Source organism: Erinaceus europaeus, chromosome 2, assembly GCF_950295315.1.
Source record: "Erinaceus europaeus chromosome 2, mEriEur2.1, whole genome shotgun sequence".
In the NCBI taxonomy this organism is placed as follows: domain Eukaryota; kingdom Metazoa; phylum Chordata; class Mammalia; order Eulipotyphla; family Erinaceidae; genus Erinaceus; species Erinaceus europaeus.
In genome coordinates, this window is record NC_080163.1 from 55,706,949 (window position 1) to 55,716,828 (window position 9,880).

The window sequence follows — 9,880 nt, forward strand, 5'->3', positions numbered from 1 at the left end:
AGTGTCCTGGCTATTAATTCACTGTGTGACTTCAACCAATTCCTGACTCCTGTAAGTCTCTGTAGAAGGAGGACTTAGGTTTTGATGAACATTGACTTTTAGCAATTGCAGCCCTAAAACCCTATGGTTTGGACAATGAAACTATAGAGTTTGGGTTCCTTTTTTGAGGTTACAGGGCACCTGCCAGAGGTCTGAGGACTACAGTGTGCCACTCTATGCAAGGGGACACATTTATATAAGCTTCCTCAGGAACTGATTCATGCACATAAACCACTGACTTCCGCTTGACTTTTCTCAGGCACTTCCTGGATACCAGGGGATATGATGTCACCTTCTGCACATTCAGTGCCTAAGCTAAGCTGAAATTGCTAAATTATAATGAGGTGAAGGAAAAGTAATCACCACCTACTTTGCATAGACTTCCATTTACAAGGCACCCAACTTCTCATTTCATCCCTGGAACAACCCCAATGTAGGCATGGGAGCTGGATAATTATATTATAATCATCTTCCACAGACTCTGTTACTCATGACAGCTGAGTTGATTGAGACAACAAGAAATAATTGATTGTCCAAGGTCACATAGAAATAAGGGCAAACCAGGAACCTGGGCCTCCTGATTTTTAGTCCTTTCCTCCTATTCAAGGAAATGTTGACTTCCCAGCTGTGCTGCTGTGGAGACCCATTGCAATTCTTTCTTTCTTTCTATCTATCTATCTATCTATCTATCTATCTATCTATCTATCTATATCTATATCTCTATCTCTCTCCCTCCCTCTCTCTTACACACAAAGAGGAGAAGCACCACTCTTGAAGCTTCCTCTTGTGCACTGTGGCCGGGGCCTCAAACATGGGTCACTGTGCATGGCAAAGGGGATGCTCTACTGGGTCCATTTATGCCCTGCCCCCATTTCTAGGAGAAACAGGTATCCTCAACACATTCCATGGTATTTAATAAAAGATCATATTTAGAGATAGAATTTAGGTCTTTTTTTATTTAAGTCTTATGTGTTAATGAGGAAGAGAACCAGAGCATCACTCTGGCATATGCAATGCCAAAGATCAAACTCGGAGCTTTGTTCTTTATTCTATCCACTGTACCACTTACCTGACTGCAGACTGTAGGTCTTTCAAAGTCAAGTGAGAAACTAGAAGGTGGTTCAGTGGTAGAGCACATGCTTTGCATGCTTGAGGCCATGACTTGAATTACTCTACCACATGAAAATAAGAACCAGAGAATTCAATAAAACATCTGTGTATATGGCTGAGCAGTGCACTAGTCTCTCTCTGTCTATCTCTCCCAATATAAATAAGAAAGTATAAATAATATGTAAACTTGGCTGTAGCCAAGTGACTAAGAAGGAAGAATTCAGTCTTGGGTGAGGAGGGCACAAGAGTTAATGTTACTGAACTCTAGGGAGACATGAGTAAAACCTTGTTTGAGAGGATTCCACTCCACCCATTAATTAAAGGTACTCTCTGGAATGCTTTAGCTAGTTGGTCATGGAAGGCCTCTCTAGGGAGGTGGCAATTAAGCTAAGACCTAAAGATTGAGAAGGTGTCAGTTTTGTAAATTAGCAAGAGAAGGGCAAGGCAGGATAGGGCAGAGCGTGTCCTAGATCCCCAAGATGGACACCTCACCAGAATCCAGGGAATCTTCCACTGCTGGGAAACAAAGGGGGAGGGCTGACTGATTTGAGCAGTCTGTCAGTGCTAGAGGAACTCAGATCAACTACAGGAAGAGGAAACTTGAGGAAGTATTGAGAAAATGTCCAATGTTAAAGAGAACACAGGATAAGAGGGTGTGAGAAGCAGAACTATGGGTCTCAGAGCTGAATGAGACTTAGTCACTGAACCTGTGAAATGGGTCAGCAGGGTCAAAGGCTCACTAAAGCCCTTTTTAAATTGCTTATGCCAGTATAGTGCCAGGTATAGCACCTATGCAAGGACCTGTGTTCAAACCCCCAGTTCAAACCCCCAGCAGTGAAGTAGTGCTGTAGGTGTCTCTTTCTCTCTCTCCCTCTCTATCTTCCCCTTCTCTCAGTCTCTATCAACAAAAATAAAGGAAAGGGAAAAAATGGCTACCAAGAGCAGTGGATTCATCCAACAGGCACCAAACTCCAGTAGTAATAACCCTGGTGGGCAACAGAAGAAACTGAGCCTACAGAAATGAAGCCAGGAAATGACAAGACAGGGTCTGACCCTCAGGTCTCCCAGAAGCTTCCCTCCTTCTCCCTGCCCAGCTGCTTACTCCTACTGGTGGAGGACAGGCCAGAAGGAGGCTCAAGTGGTCAGATGTTAGTGTGAGGCCTCACCAGAGCCCCATGAAGTGACTGTCTGCTCAGAGGCCCCCTCAGCTGGTGCGTTGGCCCCCAGCACTCTGATCTCAGAGCCAGTTCCTGTAACAACCCCCTCCCAAGCTTCCCAAAGGCCTTGGGAACCCCTTTGATTTATTTTTAAACATGTCTTCACAAAACAATGTGAGGAACTGAGGAAAAACCTGACCCCATCATAAAGCTGTTACAGTGAGAAAAACAGACTTGTGTACTGCCAATTCCATCCAGACTTGGGGGCTTCCTCTGGTGAGGAAAGGAATGTAGACATGGAGCTAGGAAATACCACACAAAACACTATCTCCTGACCAGGTATCTACCAATTTGCTCGAGTCTGAATCAAGGGTCCCTGAGCCAGCCTAGGCTGTGGTCCAAGTCTAGTCTACAGTCAGACCCACCATCTCACCTGATGTCAGACTGTTGTGTTCTCAGATTATCTCCAAACTCCATCCTCAGGCCTTCTAGATACTGAAAACCAAGAACAGCAGAGGGAGATGACCCTCAGGACTCATCTGGCCTAACCCTCCATTCATAAATGTAGAACCTGAGGAGCTAGCATAATGTTATGGAAAGAGACTTGTATGTCTGAGGCAGCAAAAGTCCCAGGTTCAATCCCCAGCACCACCACAAAGCCAGAACTAAGCAGTACTCTGGGAAAAAAGAGAAAAGGAAAAGGAAAGAGGGAAAAGAAGGAGGAGGAGGAGAAGAAGGAAAAGGAGAAGGAAGAGGAGCAAGAGAAGGAAAAGGAAGAGAAAGGAAACTGAGACTCATTGCCTTATAAGCAAGCCAGGTTGTTCTGAGGCAGATAATGACTGACATGTACTGAACATCTCCTAGATGCTGATACTAGGCTACACTGTTGTACCTGCCAATGTTGTTGACACTTACAGTAAAGTACATCTTAACATGATCTATGTTCTACATGATGAACCAATTAATTAAAGAGAGTAAGTCATTTGCCTGTTACATAGCTGTGAAACATACATTATTTTAAATGCAGTGCCTGGGACTGAACCCAGGGTTATACCCACTCTGCCTGTAAGCCACTTAGATAACACAGTTTTTTTTTTTGGGGGGGTGGGTGTTTTTTTAAAAAAAATTAGGGCTGGTTGATGGCGTACTGGTCAAGTGCACACATTATATATGCGAGGGCACAGGGTCAAGCCCCTCCTCCCCACCTGGAAAAGAGAAGCTTTATGAGCAGTGAAGCAAGTCTGCAGGTGTCTATCTTTCTATCATACTCTCTATCTCCCCCTCCCTTCTCAATTTCTCTCTGTCCTACCAAAGAGGGGGGGAGGGAGAGAAAAGGAAAAATGGCTGCTAGAAGTGATGCCTTTGTCATGCAGGCACCAAGCCACAGCAATAATACTGGTGGCAATGAAAAAAAAAATCTTGTCATAGCAGCACAATTTGTAATAGCCAAAACCTAGAAGCACCCCAGGTGTACAACAACAGACGAGTGACTGAGTAAGTTGTAATATATATACACAATGGAATACTACTCAGCTATGAAAAATGGTGATTTCCCCTTTTTCACCCCATCTTGGATGGAGCTTGAAGAAATCATCTTAGGTGAGGTAAGCCAGAAAGAGAAGGATGCATATGGGATGATCTCATTCATAGAGAGACTTTGAAAAACAAGATCAGAAGGGAAAACACAAAGCAGAACTTGGATTGGAGTTGATGTTTTGCACCAAAGTAAAAGACTATGGGGTGTGGGGGTAGGGTTCAGGCCCTGTAACACTGGCAGAAGAGGACCTAATGGGGGTTGAACTGTTATGTGGAAAACTGGGAAATGTTATGTATGTACAAACTATTGTAGTTTAAAACTGTAAACCATTAATCCTCAGTAAATGAATTTTTAAAAAGTCTGAGAAGCAGAAGGTCCAAAATTCTACTTCACCAACAATAGGTTTCCATTTGTTTTTCTTTGCTGCTCTCCTGTAGTGCTGTGGCTCTAACCCATTCTCTTCTACTGAGTCAACTCCCCATCCAAGTCTAAATCCTAACCTAGAACAGTTCACCCACTGACTCTTAGTTTCCTCACATACTGCTGCATTCTGGCAATGCAGAGTTTCTGGGTTCCCATCCTAGTAGAGCCATTTCATCCCAGACCCTCAACCCTGAATGTGACCTTGATCTTCACTCAACTTCTCTACAAAGACGCCATTAGACTCATCACCAGCATCCAGGTCTGCTGCCTCTCAGATCTGTGATTCTCTTTCCACACTCAACTCTGTATGTTCTCTGCCTTCTCCACACATACAAACACCAAGTCAGAATGATTGTTCATTCTCCCTTGGCTTAGCTCAGATGTCACTGGTTGGAGGAACCACCCCTCTTTTAGTATCTGTGACTGGCCCCTCTCCACCAACTTCGAAGTCTGTAACCATGACTCTATGTGTTTATTTGGGCATGACTTCTTCCCCAAGTTTTCTGCCAACAACAGCACCTGGCTCCATTTGCTACTACTAAATAAATGAAAAACAAATGAATGAATAAAAATACTTTGTTTCTTCAAACAAATCCAGATCTCTTACATCTTTCATTGTCCAAGAGATTTTGCTAATCCTACTTGATCCAAAATCTTTGGTCCAAGAGCGTGAAAACTAGGAGTAGGACCTTCCACATCTGCTTTCTCCACGATATGTATGTCTTTCCATCTCTCCCTCTGTCTCTTTGTCATGGCCTCTTTCTTTTTCTTTTGTTAAAATTATTTTATGTATTTATTTGCTTTGGATGGATATAGGGAGAAATAGAGAGGGAAGAATGGAAAGGGAGGTGAGAGCTGTAGTACTTCTTCATTGCTTGTGAAGTTTGCTCCCCAACAGGTGGGGGACAAGGGCTTAAACCCAGGTCCTCTTGAACTGTAATGTGTGCACTCAACTGAATACACCACTACATGCCCCCTGTCTCTGTCTTTCTATCAGTAAAATGTGGACAAGAGTGGTGAAACTTTAGTAAGAAGAAAAAAATCTATCTAGCTCAGGTCTGACAAATAGAAACTATTGGACCATAAACACCTCTCTCCCCTATCCCCAATGCTCATGGGCCAGAAGGAATTTTGTATTCAACACAAAGGAGAATAAGACAGGAACAGAGCAGGAGAGGAGAATTAGCAGGCTGATACGGAGGAAAGTGGAGTGTGAAGAGGTATGAGAAGGAGACAAAAACAGCTCAGAGACAAATTAGGGACTTAGTACTACCGTACACAGTATTGGCCATGAAGGGAGACAGACACAGAAAATGGAAGGAGAGTCAAAGATAAACCCAGTTACAAACAAGAGGTTAGCAAAGATGTGGAGAAGACACGTGTGGTGGGAGGAGTTGAACAACAGCCCAGAGGAAGTCGACCCCCAGAACCTTCTCCTCCCTCGCTTGGAGAAGGTAGAAAACCAACCTCTCAATGGCTTTGCCACCTGTTTTTCCAACACCCAGCAGCATTCGCCTATTTCTGAGTGATGCTTGTTTATCTCTCCACTCAGAAGTCTTGCAGTTCCAAACAAAGGGACCCTCTGCTGTGTGGGGTCTCAGCTCCATGCTTTTGCCAGGATAGAGCCAAGATTCTGCTTTCCTGATGACTTTCACAGCCAGATCCACTGAAAATCCCACCCCCGGCTTCCTCCTGCCTCTTTCCCAGCTGCCTCCAATTGTTGTGGACATCCTCAATGGTCTGGCTTCCTTCAAGCCTTTTCTTCCTAGCCTCATAACTGCCTGGAAAATACAATCGTTTCTCCAGCTGGAACTATTTAGGGCTTTTAGGATGGTCCAGGACTCAGTGGTCTTGACAAATAGCTGCATTCCTCAGCTGAATGTCTGCTTAGCATAGAGAACCCTACACAAGGATGGTGGTGCACCTGATACAACACACACATTATCTTGTGTGAGCTGGGTGGGGGGAGCTTCATGGGTGATGAAGCAATGATGCAACTATCTCTTCTCCCCTTCTCTCTGTCCTATCAACTAAAATAAAGATTTTTATTTAAAAGAAAAGTAAACAAGAAGAGCTGGTTAGTTACATTCCCTGTTCCAGAAAAACTCTGAAGCATGTTTTCATGGCTCCCACTCAATAGAAAAGCCCAACAAAGTCAACCTAAAATGAAAATGACAGGAGTGTCTCTAAGGGTAGGTACAAGTGACAGGTGATATCAGTAATTAGCATATGCCGAGTCTTCATTTGCCATGCAAATGAAGTACACAAAAGATTTAAATATATAGCACAGTCCACAAGGTAGGTACCATATTATACTCATTTGACAGAGAAGAAATCTAAGGTGCACTTGCTCAAGGTTACAGAGTTGGCTAAGTGATGGAGCTAGGGCTGAAAATCAACACGGGAGCATGGCAGTGGTGTGCTCAGTACAGTGTGCACGCTTACCACAAGTCAAAACCCAGGTTCGAGTCTAGATCTCCACCTGCAGGGAGGGAAGCTTCACAAGTGGTGAATCAGTGCTTCAGGCCTCTTTGTCACCCTTCCCTCTCAATTTCTTTCTGTCTCTATAAGGATAAAAAGAAAGAAAGAGAAAGAGGAAGAAGTTGGTCACCAGGAGCAATAGATTTGTTGAGACCCAGGGATAATGCTGGTGGCCATGATAGGAAGGAAGGAAGGAAGGAAGGAAGGAAGGAAGGAAGGAAGAGGAGGAAAGAAAGGGAAAAATAAAGGGGCAGGGTGGTGGCGCACCTGGTTGAGTGCACATGTTACAGTGCTCAGGGACCCAGGTTCAAGCCCCCGGTCCCCACCTGCAGGGGGAAAGCTTTACAAGTGGTGAAGCAGTGCTAAAGGTGTCTCTCTGTCTCTCTCCCTCTCTATCACCCCCTTCCCTCTTGATTTCTGGATGTCTTGTCCAATAAATAAAAATAAAAGATATTGCAAAAAAAATTTTTTAATAAAGGGAAAACTAGAACAAGACAGATAGAAAGGGAAAAGAGGAGATGCAGAAAGACAGCCAGAAAAGAAAATCAACAGAGTTGTGAACAACTCCCACACTCTTAGCCAAGCCACCATTGGGTTTACCTACCTACTTAATGCTTTAATTACTTACTTATTGTTTACATCCTCCCCTATAGGATTTATGCTCCAATAAGACATAGTTCTTGTCTATCCACCACTATATTCCCCCAGAAGATTAGCACAGTGATTCGCACAAAATATACACTTAATGAACAGTTGGATAGGTGGGGAGGTCGGTGAATGGATAAACAAATACTGTGTTTTATTCTGAAAACCTCTAAACATTGAATTTTAGATGATGACTTAATACAACAACAGTCCTTTTCATTTTACATTAAACTGATCTTTCTTCCAGAAATAGTGTTTTCTTTTTCCCTAGAACTTTAGCATCTGGCAGGTTTCATGCAATCTGAGAATTGAAAAAAGAATCACAAACTGAAAGTGGAAAGAGTCTCTAAAAAATATCTTTGGGGATTACAGATATATTGCGTGCTCACTATGTCTTCAAAGCTGTTTTAGACTTGAACACTACTCAGTAATGGTCTCAGATCACCTAAGAGGCAGTGACTCACAAACCTGAAAGACTGAATTTTAGAAAGCATTTATTTTATTTTATTATTTAATGAAATTACAGAGAGAAGAAAGAAAGAAAGAAAGAAAGAAAGAAAGAAAGAAAGAAAGAAAGAAAGGAACCAGAGCACTGTTCAGCTTTGGCTTTTGGTGGTGTTGGGGATTGAACCTGGGACCTCAGAGCCTCAGGCATGAGAGTCTTCTAAAGAACCATTATGCTGTCTCTCCAACCCTGAGTCTGCATTTTTGCAGCTATCACTGGTGATTGTAATATAAACAAAACTTTGAGGATCAATGTGAGGAGGTTAGAATTGCTCTCTCTGTGTTGGACACAAAAGCCCTGGTAAATGATCAATATTTCAAATTCACTGACCCTCATCAATTAAAGAGTTGTTATTTAATGACTTGTTGGAGTTATATGAGTCCTGACAATTTTTTTTCACCCACTGTAAAGATGCTACTTTACTTTAAGTGTTAAGGGGGTGGCCATCTACCCTTCCTAACATCCTAGACTCTAGGGAACGCTGAGGCGCTTGCACATAGGAACAAGCTGGAAGTGAGAAGATGTGGCCTAGTTCTGCCAGGAGACACTGTGTGACCCAGGGCGTGTAGCTCAGCCTTTCTGAACCTCTGCTCCCTTGTCTCAAAGTTGAGAGTACAAGTGCTGGCAGCTAGCTTATTCTGCATGCACTCCAGGCAGTCATTCTACAAACAGGTATCACATAACCCGCCACCCCCCCCCCCTTAACTTGTTTTTCTCCACTCCAAAGCCATGCTTCAGCAACCATGAATCAGTTCAAAAGATTACAGGGCAATAAGTCAGGGAATCATAAAGAACCCCACCCCACTGAAGAAGTCATGGTCAAAAAAACTAAGAAGAACAAGAGTATAGGTTTCTATAATACACACCTATAAGAACTAATTAACAAATACCTTTGGGGAAGAGCTAGTTGACCACACAAAAACTAGGGGAACCAGTGGAGTTGACTCATGGGGTCACACACCTACTATTTGGCTCTCTTGGGGAAATGTTTCTGGGGGCGGGTCATTCCTCAACCATCCAGTCTTGAGCACTGCCCAAGATTAGATTCAAGAAAGACCTGGAGAATTCTGTCAATAAATGTTGATAACGTTCTACTACATACCAGGTACTGTTTTCAGTTTTGAGGACCCCATGTTGAACCCATAATGACAAGACCTATAGTGAATGGAGTTCCTCATTCTAGTGGGGAAGAGATGATAAAGAGATGATAAAGAGTTGCAATAGGGCCCTCAAAATGGTTCACTTGGAGTGTGTGTTGCTTTGCTATGTACATGACACAGGTTTGAGTATGGCACCCACCACATTGAAGGAAGCATAGATGCAGCTGTCACTTTAACTTTCTCTTCACATTTCTCTCTATATATATGTATATATATGGAGGTATATATATCACCCTGGAGCAGTGAGGCTTAGGTAATAACCACAACAAAAAAAATTTCAGTAAATAAATCAGTGGGAAAAGAGATAAAGTTGGAGGTGGAAAGATGGCCAGATAGCTCACCTGCTCTAGCACGAATACCAAGCATGTTCGAGCCCGATCCCCACCACAGTATAGGAAGCTTCAGTGCTCTATCTCTATCTCTATCTGAAAATGGGGAGGGGTGGTTAGGGACACAAGATACCAAGCTGGAGGAGCTCCTATGTCTCACCCACTTTGGCAGCCACCTTCCACACTTGAGGAAGACCAGGTAGAGACGGCCGTGACCTGTCCAAGATCAGACCACATCCAGCTAGTTAGAAGCATGGTTGAAAATGAAAACTCCCAGAGATGAGTTTATATCCTGTGGTAAACCCAGTGGCGAGGGAGTATCATAAGCACCTCTCCTAGTTGGCCCCAGTCTCCTACAGGGGTCCTACCTCATCCTGGTCACACACATCCCAAGGCCCTAAGAAGCCCAGCGGGGCGGAGCCTGGACACGCGTCGGTACGTCCAGCAGGTGGCAGCAGCGAGCAGCCCCCCCCCACCCCCCCCACCCCCCCCCG